Consider the following 14,408-nt stretch of genomic DNA (forward strand, 5'->3'; position numbering starts at 1 on the left):
TGTGTGGTTAAACTATGAAATTTGCTACCATAAGATGTGATGGATGCTTTAAAAAGGGATTAGACTAATTTGTGGAGGATAGAGCTGCGAATGGCTACTAGTTGTGATGGCTATGTGCTACTGCCAATGTAAAAGGCAGTATATTTCTGAATATCAGTTGCTAGGAATCAGAAGTAGAAGACGTAGAACTGCACCCAGGTCTTGCTTGTGGGCTTCCCATTGCTAGCTGGTTGGTCACTGTGAGAACAGAGTCTTGGACTAGACAGACCTTTGCTCTGATCCAGCAGGTGTGGGGTAGGTAAACATGTAGCTGGGATAAACGAGAGTTTGCAGGCATCACTATTCAGTGATTAATGTTACTTGCAAAGTCCTGTGCTGGGCAAGCATAGAAGATGATATGATCACATAATTCACACATTATAATTGCAGCTGGTGCATCAACAGCACTATGTCCTGTACACACTGGCGGAGGAAGAGGGGGGCAGGGAGCGCACCACCCCCAGCAATGTCATCCCGGTGGTGTTCCATCACGGCTGGCCCTCCTCCGCCTGCTCTGGGCCCCCTGCCCCTGCAGGCAGTGCACCCCACCCCCAGAACGCATGCCACGCCATGCCCCCAGGACATGTGCCAGCCCCACCCCCGTCTGCACTCTGCCACTGCCTGGGCAGGGATAATTTGGCCACTTTGATTTATATGTTGGTAACCTGTGTGGAACCCTTGGTCTACCTGGCAGCAAGTCAGTATGCCAAGTCCCCAGTCCAGGGTCAAGCCACAAGGCCAAAGGTCAAACTGAAGGACAGTCCCACTGAGATCCTGGAGAATCCAGGCTAAGATCTATTAACATGGACAGTTGAGCAGACACAACACAGCAGGTCTGCTTCCCTTTTGTACTTTGCATACTGATTGCAGCACCAGGGCTTGATGAGGCATGTGACCTTCACCTGCTCCAAACCTACTCCAGCTGAGGAATCACACCACTCTTCCCAGAGCTAGCAAGCCCCACCTGGCCAGTTAAGGAGCTGGACTGTAGGCCCTTGCCTGCCTCAGTCTCTTGGAGTACCTTGCCTGTTGTTCCCTATGCTTCAAAGCCCACCGTGTTTGTGGAGACAGGGGTCCCTCTGGCTCTGGTGGTGGGCTCTGCTACTCTGGTTCCTGTGCACCAACCCTCATCCCCTTGTCAACCTGTGAGTCCTTCCTATACCAACCTCCACTTACCCATCCCCATCTTGCCCTGGTGTGTCCCCTCACCGGGATCCTCTTTCTCCTTCCCATTGTCCTGCCAGTTCATGACATAACCTGACATCTGGACTATTGTAATGTGGTCTGTGTGGGACCTCCCTTGCAGTTGGTACAGAAGCTGAAACTGGTACAGCTTGTTACAGCCCAAGTGGTGTTCCTTATCAAGCACATATCACACCAGTGCTGAGGGATCTGCACTAGCCACTGAGCCAGTTTTAAGGTGTCACTAAGTTCTAAGTAACTCTGGACCAAACTACAGTGGTACCTCGGGTTACATATGCTTCAGGTTAGAGACGCTTCAGGTTACAGACTCCGCTAACCCAGAAATAGCACCTCGACTTAAGAACTTTGCTTCAGGATGAGAACAGAAATCGTGCTCCGGCGGCGCGGCAGCAGTGGGAGCCCCATTAGCTAAAGTGGCGCTTCAGGTTAAGAACAGTTTCAGGTTAAGAACGGACCTCCGGAACGAATTAAGTACTTAACCCGAGGTACTACTGTACTTGAAAGGCTGTCTTCCCCTCCAGTGCCCAGTTAGGGGGTTATGATCAGCAGATGAAACCCATTCACTTTTCCACAGCCCAATGATTATCAGCTTGTGGTGACATAGATGTGGCCTTTTCACTGGTGGCACCATTGCTGTGGATTAACCTCCCTGATAATATATGAGAGGCCCATTAGTACTGGCATACCGCTGGCTCCTGAAAGAACACCTGTCAAGTTTCCTTGAACAACTTCTGATCTTATTGTTTTAACTGTTTCCCAATTGTTTTAATTGCCATGCTTTTTAACTGGCTTGTTTTAGTGTATATTTTAATTAAGGATGTTTTCTACTCTGGTGGAATTTTTATTGTGTATTTTAATTATGTGTCAATTTTATGATGGATTTTATAGTTGTAAACTGCTTAGAAGCCACTTTGGCATATAAGCATTATATGAATTAGATAATAACACTTTAAGCCCACCCCCAGCAAAACGTGCAGCAGTGGTCCCTGTTAGAACATAATCCAGTACAGCTGAATTATTTCTAAACTAGAGTCTAGAAGTCAGGCTTCCCCATATGCATCTGGTTGGTCTCTGTGAGAATAGGATACTGGATTACATGGACCCCTGGCTGATCCAGCAGGCTCTTCTTAGGAGAATTCATCCAGTCTTTCTCTTCCCTGAAATACTCTGCTAATCAGGGCTAATCTCTCACCCAGGAGTGACAGTGCCTGGGTTAGACTTTCTAGGCCAACACATTACTGGGGCTGTCAGACATGTTTGCAACATCTTTCCTAAACTGCAAAGAGAAGGGTGGTAAATAGGATTTAAAACAGATGTAGCATAAACAAAAAGGTAAGAACAATTGTATCTGGCATTTTCCTATAGAGATGCAAAATTCAGAATCCCTAAGCCATCAGTGTTTAGACACAAAGGTGTTTACATCAAAATAGCCACCAGGCAGATTCTCACTACAACTACATAAGCCACACTTAGTTTATTTTAAAGAGCTGCTCAATGAGATAACATCATAAGAGATAAACATCTACAGGAGTTTTTGTGAAGATCCCAGGAGGGACAGCAGTCATACAATGTTAATGTAGTACTCTTTATTACAAAACATGCAGTGCAGAACAGGACATACCTTCTTAAGTGGCAGACACTGAAGAAAAAAAATCTTTCCAACTTTCACTTGTTTATTTGCTTGGTATAGAAATGGCACCTTTAAATTCTGCAAAATGTTAAAGGATGGTGTAACATGTGGCAGGGAAAGAGTCTGAAGAGGGGTACAAATGCTGCTGTTCCCCCCCCCCCCTATAAAGTTTGTTCTAAGGGATGAAATGAAGTACTCTTGAAATGCAGTGCCATTTAGATATGTATGGTAAAACAAAATACTTTGGTGGAGGGGAGGAAATCACAAAAAAATCTAGACAAAGAAATGTGGATGGTTATAGCAGTTTCAGACCAAGTGATATATAACAGCCTTAAAGACCAGGAGGGGAGATTTCAATTTAACATTGGGAGAAACTTCTTCATGGTAAGAACAGTTCAACAATGGAACCAACTATCCAAAGGTGTGCTAACAGTCTTCGTTGGCTATCTCCATCAGTGGTGGAACTTGGGGTCTCCAATTTCAGCGGCATCCTGTGCAATGCCAAAATTCAGCACCCATCCCTGCCTCTCACGCTCCATTCTAAATCACAGTTGTGGTGTTCCCTGTAGCACCACTGAGGCTCCACACCCAGTGCAACTAAACCAGCCATGCCCCCCCCCAAAAAAATCTGCCTCTGCCTTGGTGCAGAAGTAGATCAGCCATCTCTTGGAGATGCTGTAGCTCTGGATTGCCTCTACCAAGTGGACACTTGGATTAGATGAGCTGCAAGTCCCTGTTCACGTCCATGTTTCTATGATGCTACGATTTATTTGCAGCTGAGTTAGCAGAGAGAGGGTTCTCATCCCCAAGGCAGCATCTTTGATTAGCTGGATCGTGCTTTTCTGGTGTGAACAATGTCTACCTAATGAGCTATTGTTACATCCTAATCAGTGCTGGCACTAAATTTTGGCGCGTTTGGAAAAAGATGTCCTCAGTTGGCCCCTCCTTGAGTCAGACCAGCAGCCCTAAAGGAAAGGACAATGTGCTGTCACCCGCTGTCTTTCGTCCTGTCACTACTCACTTGCTTAGAGAGGATAGGTAGGCAGATAACAATAGCAAATGTGAAGCGCAGCAAGGCCAGGGAGGTCCATAGTGAGCCCCTTGTTGGTGGCTAGGCCTAGGCCGATGTCCAAGGAAACTGAGTCTTCTGTACCCGTTACTTGACTTACTCGGCTAGAGAACTGCTGTGTGAGATTCAAGTATGAATTTCAAAGGATGGCTATGTTTCAGTTCTTGGATTGTTTCAGAAGGTACAAACTTGGCAAGTTCACCTTTTAATAAAAATGGAATTTAATTTCTTTCCCACTCTCCCACCCCCAGCAACACCTGCTAACTTCACAAGCCACTAAACTAAGGAAGTATCCATTTTACATGACATTATCTCCTAAAAGCCCTGTAACTGCTTATTTGTCTCCCATCCTTCATAAATGATGTATTATAAGGTCTTTTGCCACATTTGAGATGGAAACACATTTTATAGGGCGAATCCTTCACACCTTCTGACTCCATTAGACCCTGCATTTGTTGGTCAAATGCAAGCAGATTTGTTCTTTTCCAACTGTGTGTTTGTGCACAGATTTGCCATTAACTCCTTCCTTTAGTCAGTACTATTTTTCTAGAAAAAGAGGTGCTGGAACTCACTATGAATGCACCCCTTGTTCTCTTTTAATGGCAATAGTGCTCACCTGAGAGGTCCTGGAACTCAGTTCCAGCTGAAAAAAAGCCCTGCCTTTAGTGAATATCATGCCACATGTCCAGCACATGACACAAAATTCATAGTGCTAGGGGGTTGTTCCATTTGTGGCGTGAGAGCCCACACACAAAGAATTTACTTCATTTCTATCTGGAAATCTGCTGGAGTGAAACAGCGTCTGCCTGAAAAGGTTTCCACAGCAGAAGGAGCACTTGAAATCATGTGTTAAAAGGAGAAAATAAGTTGTTAGTGTACTTTATCTTTCACCAAACATAAACAGGCTGTTTGACCCTGTGGGAGAGCCATGGAGATAGGAAATGCTATCTGAAAGAGGCCTATTTCAAGCCTACTTCCCACGACATGAATCTCCCTGCCACTGGATGTCCAGTGTCAGAAATGACTTGTGCTGTCCTGCTCTGTGGGAAATATGTGGGAAGACAATTTGCTTCCATGTACCTATATTTAGTATCAAGTTATAGATTCCATTCATGTCAGTTGGGCATAGGGATGCTTAACTTTCTGTTGATTATATTCCAAGAATATAATCTGCTGGAATGAAATAGTGTGGGTGTAATAGCTGCAGTGGCAAAAAGAAAACAAAGGAGGAAAAATCATCTCCTCCTATTTCTGATAACTTGCTTTGTTGCTGCTGCAACTGGTGGGGCACACTGTGCGCTTCTGTGCCACAAGAAGGGCAGAAATTGAGGCACCATTTGAATGCATTCACTATGCTCCTTTGAATGTAAATGCTGCGAACAACATTCATCCACCTGCTTCTTCCAGTTGTGACATCCCTGCAAGGAAAGAAAGGGTTTGCTGACATAGTCTGTGCTACAGTTGACAGACATTGTTGAATCCCATAGATAGATGATAGACAGACAGACAGACAGATAGACAGACAGATAGCTATAGATTAGATAGAGAACAATTTCTCAAAAACGCTGTATAAAGAGGAGGATCAAACTTAGAAGGCAATAGTAACTGGGTTATACCACAATTGCAAAAAGATGTTTCCTCACATCATCAAACAATATTTAAAACAATTTTAATCCAGAAAAAAACAAGTATCAAATGCCAGAAAAATCATTGGGTTAGGAACTTTGTCCGTCCAGTTTGGGTCAATGACTGACATTCCAAGCACCTGAAGTAGAACCTGCCTTTACATTATACAGTGTTGGGTAAGGCAGGTCAGTCCACTGAGCAGAGGTTCAGCTGTCCACAAAATGTTAGCAACAAAATAACTAGTTTCACGGGGGGGGGGTGGGCAGGAATATTTTTTAAGCCGAGAACATCCAGCAGTTAATTGCTCACATAAGAAGAATAAACTGGTGGTGGTGTAATTGATTTTTTATGGAAATAAACAGGTGGCAGATTTACTGTGGTTGTGGGATAGCAGGGGGGTGAAATGTTGCAGTCATATTAACCTGTTTAATTTAATACTTTTTATACTCTCTCTCTCTCTCTTTCTCTCTCTCTCTCTCTCTCTCTCTCTCACACACACACACACACACACACACTTTGTGTCACTAGCTTGGTGAACTGTGTGCCAAATCTAAATCACTACAATTGTATGTCAATGTGCTGAATGGGAATAAGGCCTTGTGCCAGGTTCTATCTAGTTGCCATGTTTATTAATTAAGCAGCAGGAAGTTTGAGAAACAAAGTTTGGGTCCAGCAAGAGAGGCACAGAGCATCATGTTAGATGCAGGAGGGAACTGGCATCCTTCCCTGCAAAGGCAGATTCTGTTCATGGAGCAGGTCTCAAAATCTCACAGCCCTGCTACTTACCAAGTACAGTAGTTTTGCATTATGCTCCCCCATAGTGGAGAAGCATTGCCACTGCAGTGAAAATAGTTTGGACTGCACTCTTCAACAGCCTGTCAGAGGTTTTAAAAGATAGGTAGCCTTCTAGCCATGAAACAGTAAGAATTTTACCTTATGTATGCAGTTCATTTGCCTCCAGCTGCTGGGAGGGGGGTGTATAATGTGAGATAGGGTGGCTAATTTAGCTGTTTTCATGCATTATTAGAGTGAAGTCGAAGGGCTGTAGGCTCATGCTTCTGGCCCCAGTGCCTATTTTGCTCTACTCCTCCCATCTCTTCCTTCAACTACTGAATCCCGCCCAGGACAAACTTCTTAAAACACAAACTTAGAGTTCATAGAATACAACAATAACCTCCAACAGTTGCCAATATTCCAGGGACTACATTGCATTGCTTGTCTTTAATGCCAGCTTAATGTCACTGTGTATAACTGTGAGTTGGCACAGCAGTTCATTCTACATCATTGCTTGTGGCCCATTCTATTCTAGCCATTTCTATGCTAGAACTTCTGAGCCATTTCCTTCTGAGCTATGTGTTTCAACCAAAAGCAAAAACCAGAAAGCCAGACTCCTCAGAGACACCATTGCCAGCTGTGCCCCACTCATTTCCTCTAGCAACACAATTGCTGGTCATTTATCTAAAATGGTATACAATGGTTTTGCTGCTTCCTTCTTCCAACTCTGTGGCCCTTCTCTCTTAATGACCCATTTTTCACATTTGTCTTTTGGTATGTTTCGGACAATTTGTTGATATGCCAACAAAGGTCCGTATAGTAAAAGCTATGGTTTTCCTAGTAGTGATGTATGGAAGTGAGACCTGGACCATAAAGAAGGCTGATCGCCGAAGAATTGATGCTTTTGAATTATGGGGCTGGAGGAGACTCTTGAGAGTCCCATGGACTGCAAGAAGATCAAACCTCTCCATTCTGAAGGAAATCAGCCCTGAGTGCTCACTGGAAGGAAAGATCGCGAAGCTGAGGCTCCACTACTTTGGCCACCTCATGAGAAGAGAAGACTCCCTGGAAAAGACCCTGATGTTGGGAAAGATGGAGGGCACAAGGAGAAGGGAACGACAGAGGACAAGATGGTTGGACAGTATTCTAGAAGCTACCAGCATGAGTTTGACCAAACTGCAGGAGGCAGTGGAAGACAGGAGTGCCTGGCGTGCTCTGGTCTATGGGGTCACAAAGAGTTGGACACGACTAAATAACTAAACAACAATGTTTCGGACCTTGGATCCTAAGTCAAACGGGAAGGAGTGATGAAAATCTGAAGACAGCACTAGTTTGGGACTCTTTTTTCGATTTTAAGAAAGGACTTTCCTGTAATAGTTCTTGTTCACCTGTGTCATATTGAGGAATATATATAATCTCTGTAATTTCAGTATGGTCTTCACACTTGTTATTTGTTGTATACAGCAGTGCCACTCAGCTGGTGTTAAGACTTCTGAAAGCAGAACAGAAAGGAAAGAATTTTTTGGCACACACATGAATCTCACCCCACACACTGAATCTGTTCCAGAAGGTTGAGGGACACCTCATAGCTGGTTTAAGGGGAGTGGAGACTGCAGAGGAAGGGAAAACTTCTGTAAATGGCTTCCCTTGCCATTCTACTGAAAGAAGCAGGATACAGTACAAACCTTAATTTCTGCTGTTTTCTTCTCAATGTCAGTGAGCTTCAACTCTCATTAACTGGAATCCCCATAATATATGTCATCCTATAAAGAAATCATTCTCCTGTATTTGCAATTCATAATATATCTTCCATTGGCCAAATGGAACAGTTCCTGAGTAGAGTTGTGGTGTCTTGATGCAATGTTGGCATTACAACAGGAATGAATTATTTAATCTCATTAGAACAAGTGTGCACGGACTTTAGTATATAAAACCTAGAAAGTCTACTATCCATTTATTACATTCCAACGAGGCAGGAAAACAGAAGGCTAACTGAGCCTCTCATGTCAACGCAGAAATAACTGTTTGGGTGGATTTGGTTTGGTCATGACTGTGATGTGTATATGCATATATTTAAAGAATTTATAACCCCACACACATTAGCCAAAAAGATTTCCAGATTGGCTTACACAGGATGTGTAGTAAGATAGTCCTTGCCCTTGGGATATCTCATGAAATAACTATCTCGTGCAATAGCTTTCTAAACAGGAGAGGTACTTTGTAAAGTCTATTAAGGTCGATGCCCTCTCAACTTTCTTGGCAAAGAACCTTGGGCGAGATTGTAGAAATCTTTGAGGTTACAGCTGTACCAATGATGCCACCTTGTGGTCAACAGTATCATAAAAATGTGGAACAGAGGAGATCAAAATGTCAGTATCTTTCATTTTAAAGAGAGAGAGAAAATGTGCAGATTTTGAACCAGACTTTAGCAGAAGACAAAGAAACACACAAAAATAAAAGGCAAACCATAAATATGTAGAAAACTTTAATATATATACTTTTCTTCTGAGAGTATGCAAAAACGTCAATTTAAAATGAGCTTGTGATTAGTCAAGATGCCATATTTATACTACTGACTGAAATAAAACTATTGTTCCTCTTATTGCAACAATAAAGTATTAAATATTTTTAAAGTTTTGTCTAAATAAATTGTCAACAGTCAATGTAGGACACAATCTCCTGGTGGACTTCAATTCCAGAAAGAACCCCTATTGGGAAATAAATAAATAAATGGAAATGCTTAGAAAAACTATTTGGGAAGGGGGAAAACAAAAAGGTGCTGCTGCTACCAACTGTGTGTGTGAACAAAAAAACCCCTGTAATATTCAACCTGATACTAAATATGCTTACTTGGAATTAAACCCAACTAAGTTCAGTGGGGCAGATGCCTGTGTTGCTGTGTATAAGGGGGCAGTTTCCATCTAACAAAATAATAAGCCAAATGCAAATACAAATACAGTCTTAAGTAACACATTACTAGGCAAATTTGTATAAACTGACATTCAAATTTTATTTGCTCTTTGTAAAATCATTAGAGTGGGCCTAGCTGTCTGATAGTCCCATCCTTGTTCTCTTTTTTCTTTTATACCATCTCAGCTGGGCACTATTTATTTTTGCCTATTCAACGACCTGTGCTTTTATGCCAAAAGCCATTTTTCCGTAATCAAAACCAGATTAATCCAAACTATCTCAAGGTGGTGCTTCATTCTGAGCGCGCCTCCTCCAAATCCTATAGTTAACTGACACTATACATGCTAACAGGGAAACAAGTGCAGTGCTATTTTTCTAGAAAAAGAGGTGCTGAAACTCACCATAAACACCTCCCTACCTGAGAGGTGAAGGAACTGAGTTCTGGTGAGTTCCAGCTGAAAAAAAGCCATGGGGGAAACAATTGTACAGATGACCTCACTCCATCTCTCCCCCAGTTGTACAAATTACCTATCCCACCCCCACCCCCCCAAAAAAAGTAATTCGAGGACAAATCCACCAAATATGGAGCAGTCACCTTTGGGTTGTGAATATTTCTAACATTTATCACAAACATTATTACACAATTTTTAAAAAACCAATCAGGAGTCACATGTAAACAAAGCAGCATTTTAGAGTTGTTTTCTATTTTCTATTTTGTCTATTTTCTATTTTTATTTTTTCAGAGAGACAGTCAGGGACTTTTGCAGACACTTGCAAGTTTCCTATAGAGGTCTGCTTGACCACTCTGTGGGGAAAGATATTGGACCAGCAAGGCCTTGGGTCTGATCCAGCAATGCTCTTATATATTTTTTGTTCTTATAATTTGTAACTTGAGAGAGAGAGAGAGAACATTTAGACTTCTTCGTTCTCTTTTCTTTATTACATTTATATACCAGCTTTTCTCCAAGGAGCTCAGTTTAGGCATTACGGATGAGGTGGCCCCAATAATCACTTGCACCACTGCCATATTCCCATGACATTGGCAAAGCCTGTCTAAAGTTTAACAGCACAGCACCAATTCCAAGTCGAAAGTGCATCTCATTCATTCACGCGGCAGTCATTCATCTTGTCCTTCGCCTATCCCTTTTCTGATCTTGTGTTGTTCTAGACATAACACAGTGGAAGTAGATTGGACTATATTTCATGCACATATATGACTGGCACTAAGGGACATTCCATCTGTTTTTTGCTCTCTCCTTCGCTTACTGATAAAAGAGGAAGGACAGATTGTTGATGAGCTCTTTGAAGCAAAGGCCTCTTTCCTACAATTAAAGTCTATAAATTATTCCTTTAGACAATATGCATGTATCTCTTGCATCAGTTCACAAGTATTTCTAGTAAGCTAGAATTAGCGATATACTATGCAATGTTAAAACACGGTTTAAAACACAGAGTTATAGCTGGATGCCTTTAAGAAAACAAAAACAACCTAAATGCATTGAATGAGAGCCTCTCAACGATTATATGTCCTTCCATTATATGGGTTTTAAATCTGTGTATACATCCCTTGTTGTGTCATTCAGATATATTTACCATATAAACTGTGTATGAGGAATGCTAAAGGTTAAATTGTTGCTGACAGAGCGATAAAGGAATAATAGAATGTGATCGATGTGCACAAGCCATAATGCTATAATGGAGGCCAGGGGCACAAGACGAGCACTGATACATCCACAGACACATAGATCACAAATATGTTTCTACTTATTTTCTGCAGTGCTTAATACCAATGGCATTCTGCTAGTCTTAGGCAAATGGCACAGAAGAGGACACATTTCTGGGGCATTGCCTGTAAATCTGAAATGAATGCAAAACTAGGATAAGGCTCAAAGTTGGCATTATGTATTTCTAGGTCATTGTGAGAGGGAGGTTCAGTACATGAACTTCAGATCCATCATTCTGACCCTTAGCATTCCTTGCTGCATCATAAAACATTTAAATTGTACTTTCCCCATCCAATTCTTGTGTTAGTGTAGCTGTCAGCAGAGGCAAAAACACAGAGGCAGCAGTCCTCTATGAAAGAGTCCACTATGAAAGATAAGACTCCTTATTCCTAGCACCTTGAATTCAAATATATTTTAGCAGCCTTCATGCGTGAATCTTATAGAAGAGGGATCATTATGCTGTGCTGTATTGTGCTGTGTTGTGATTGAATTATATATCGCCCTATACCCAGAGGTCTCAGGGCAGTTCACAAAAAATATCACAATATATAAAATAAAAATAAAAACAATAACCCAATCATACCCTCCAAAAAAGAGCCACATTTTAAAAGGGTATAGGATGTTGATCAGATCAACCAAATGCCTGGTTAAAAACGAACATTTTAGCCGGGTGCCTAAAGGTGTATAATGAAGGCGCCAGGCGAACTTCCCTGGGGAGAGCTTTCCACAGATGGGGAGCCACTGCGGAAAAGGCCCGTTCTCGTGTTGCCACCCTCTGGACCTCTCAAGGAGGGAGCACATGAAGGAGGGCCTCAGAAGATGATCTCAGGGTCTGAGATATTGCGGTTGTGAGCCATTTAAGGCTTTATAGGTCAAAACCAGCACTTTGAATTGAGCCTGGAAACTAATTGGTAGCCAGTGTAGTTGGACCAGGATCGATGTAATATGCTCAAACCGCCATGCTCCGGTGAGCAACCTGGCCACTGAATTCTGAACCACCTGAAATTTCTAAAGTGTCTTCAGAGGCAGCCCTACTTATAATGCATTGCAGTAACCTAACCTTGAGGTTACCGGTGCATAGACAATATTACTAGGAGTGGGGCCACCAGGCATCCATGCATTGGCATGAACCAGGAACCACACACATGTCTTTGAGCAGAGTTAGAAGTGTGCCTAATACCTGATGGAGGGATAGCAGTGTCTCCCCGCATCTCGGCCCAGTAAAGTCTCTTTCACACTGATAATGAAATTCACATAATTGTGTTTGTCAATCACTGTTCCATTTTTGCTCTTGGTGCTGCTTTGCTTTTTTCCTCTTTGGTATTCTGTGTCCATCTTCCTCGCTACCTTTAGGACACGCAGTACGGTGCTGCAATCAATAGGGACTACTTAGCAAGTAGTAGCACTGCAAGCCAGCTTTTGTGCTGTACCTCTACATATGCCTCATTCCTTCTTTCTTCTCATTTAAGCTGCTACAGAACAAACAGCACACATCTCTAGTCGATCTACCACTGGGGAATTATGAGACAGTCTGATCAGCCTTCTGTTATTTGCCTTTTGCAGAGAGGCGTTTTATCATATGTTTCTCTTCTTTAAGAAACAGCCACATTCAAAAGGCGAAGGGATATAGCATAATGGCTTGTGGTGTGTGAGCTGGCAGGTACTTTGTTCTAACTCCATGTCAGCTACACATCCTTTGGTCACTTCTAGATGACCTGAGTGCTCACTGGAAGGACAGATCCTGAAGCTGAGGCTCCAATCCTTTGGCCATCTCGTGAGAAGAGAAGACTCCCTGGAAAAGACCCTGATGTTGCGAAAGATGGAGGGCCCAAGGAGAAAGGGACGACAGAGGACGAGATGTTTGGACAGTGTTCTCGAAGCTACCAGCATGAGTTTGACCAAACTGCAGGAGGCAGTGGAAGACAGGAGTGCCTGGCATGCTCTGGTCCATGGGGTCACGAAGAGTCAGACATGACTAAACAACAACAAATGGCAATTGCTGTGTCCCAGAGGACTCCTGATTGACTACCTGTAAACAATCAGGGAGAGGGAGAGGGTTAATAGAGGAGTGTTCAGTCCTGATGCCCTACCTAGACTTGTACAATAGGGGATGCTTTTTTAAAAAATAATGGTCCTCCATCCCCAAGAGACCAGGGTGGAACCTACTTAACACACAGTGGTTTGCTGATTGAGTTCAAGCATGTGGAGGTTTGCAGCTAATAGGAAATAGGAGACAGAAACTGAGACTGGACCCTAGAGAGAGTGAGTGAGTAATCATATTTGGCTCTGGTCCTGCAGGGGGTTGTGGGAGAGTACAGTCCCATTTGCTCAAGATGAAAAAACATCCATACCTTTGAGTCAGTGTGGTGTAGTGGTTAAGAGTGGTAGACTCATAATCTGGTGAACCGGGTTTGCGTCTCCGCTCCTCCACATGCAGCTGCCTTGGGCTAGTCACACTTCTTTGAAGTCTCTCAGCCCCACTCACCTCACAGAGTGTTTGTTGTGGGGGAGGAAGGGAAAGGAGAATGTTAGTCTCTTTGAGACTCCTTTGGGTAGTGATAAAGCGGGATATCAAATCCAAACTCTTCTTCAGTATATGAAATATTGCATTTCATGTTTTTGGTGCAACAGATCAATCAACATATGTAGCTAAAATTTAAATCACTACCTAATCTTATGTATGCCTACTACTGCAATATGTAGACCAGGGTAGCCAACATGGCACCCTTCAGATGTAGTGGTGGCCAATGCCACTTGGGAATGGTAAGGTGGAAAGTTGGGAGGCCAACAGAAGGTGGAGTCAGAGGTGATGTCAGGCAGAGCCAGCAAATTCTAACTTTGTCTCCATCCTCCTCCCAGCTGAGTTCTACAAAAGCAAAGCAGAGACTAAGGAGGAAGAAACAGATGGTTAAGGCCAACCCCTAAACTAGTTGCAGTTAAGAAGAAAGGTGGAAGGGGGGTTGGCTGAGCAGAGACTGAGCTTAGTTGGACAGTACTTTGCCCGACTATACCAGCCTCCATTGTCATCAATAATTTTGAATGACAACTCCTATCATTCTGGCTGAGGCAGATGAGAGTTCTCGTCCCAAATGCCTGGAGGACATGATGTTGGAGATGGATAGAAATAACAACACTGACCTATTTTATAGGTCCATTATAAATAATTCTAAAATTTTTATATTATATTTTATAAACACACACCCCTGGAGCTTTTCAAGTGTTCTATGCAAACAGTGGCCATTATTAGTGTAGCTTTCAGGAACCTGGTAAAGTAGTCTTTGCTCATTGGGGGAGCACCTAATTAATTAAAGACCTTCAGAAGGCTGTGCCCTCAGTGTGTCATCTTCTGAATTGTACGGCCTGGTGGCAGTAACTCATTCTTGCTACCAGTGTCCCGGTGATGTTAGATTGCCAGACAGCCCTCAATGAGCAA

General features: G+C 42.9%; 1 long non-coding RNA gene across 1 annotated transcript in view; it reads left to right on the top strand.

Moving 5' to 3' along the window:
• The first annotated feature begins 237 nt into the window (after positions 1-237).
• LOC307223524 overlaps positions 238-14,408 on the top strand; it is a 285,323-nt gene continuing 271,152 nt past the window's right edge. The window contains exon 1 of the long non-coding RNA XR_013842124.1: positions 238-289. This is a non-coding gene — a long non-coding RNA (uncharacterized lncRNA). The remainder of the gene's footprint in view (positions 290-14,408) is intronic.

Source organism: Podarcis cretensis (assembly GCF_951804945.1).
Source record: "Podarcis cretensis genome assembly, chromosome: 9".
Taxonomy (NCBI): domain Eukaryota; kingdom Metazoa; phylum Chordata; class Lepidosauria; order Squamata; family Lacertidae; genus Podarcis; species Podarcis cretensis.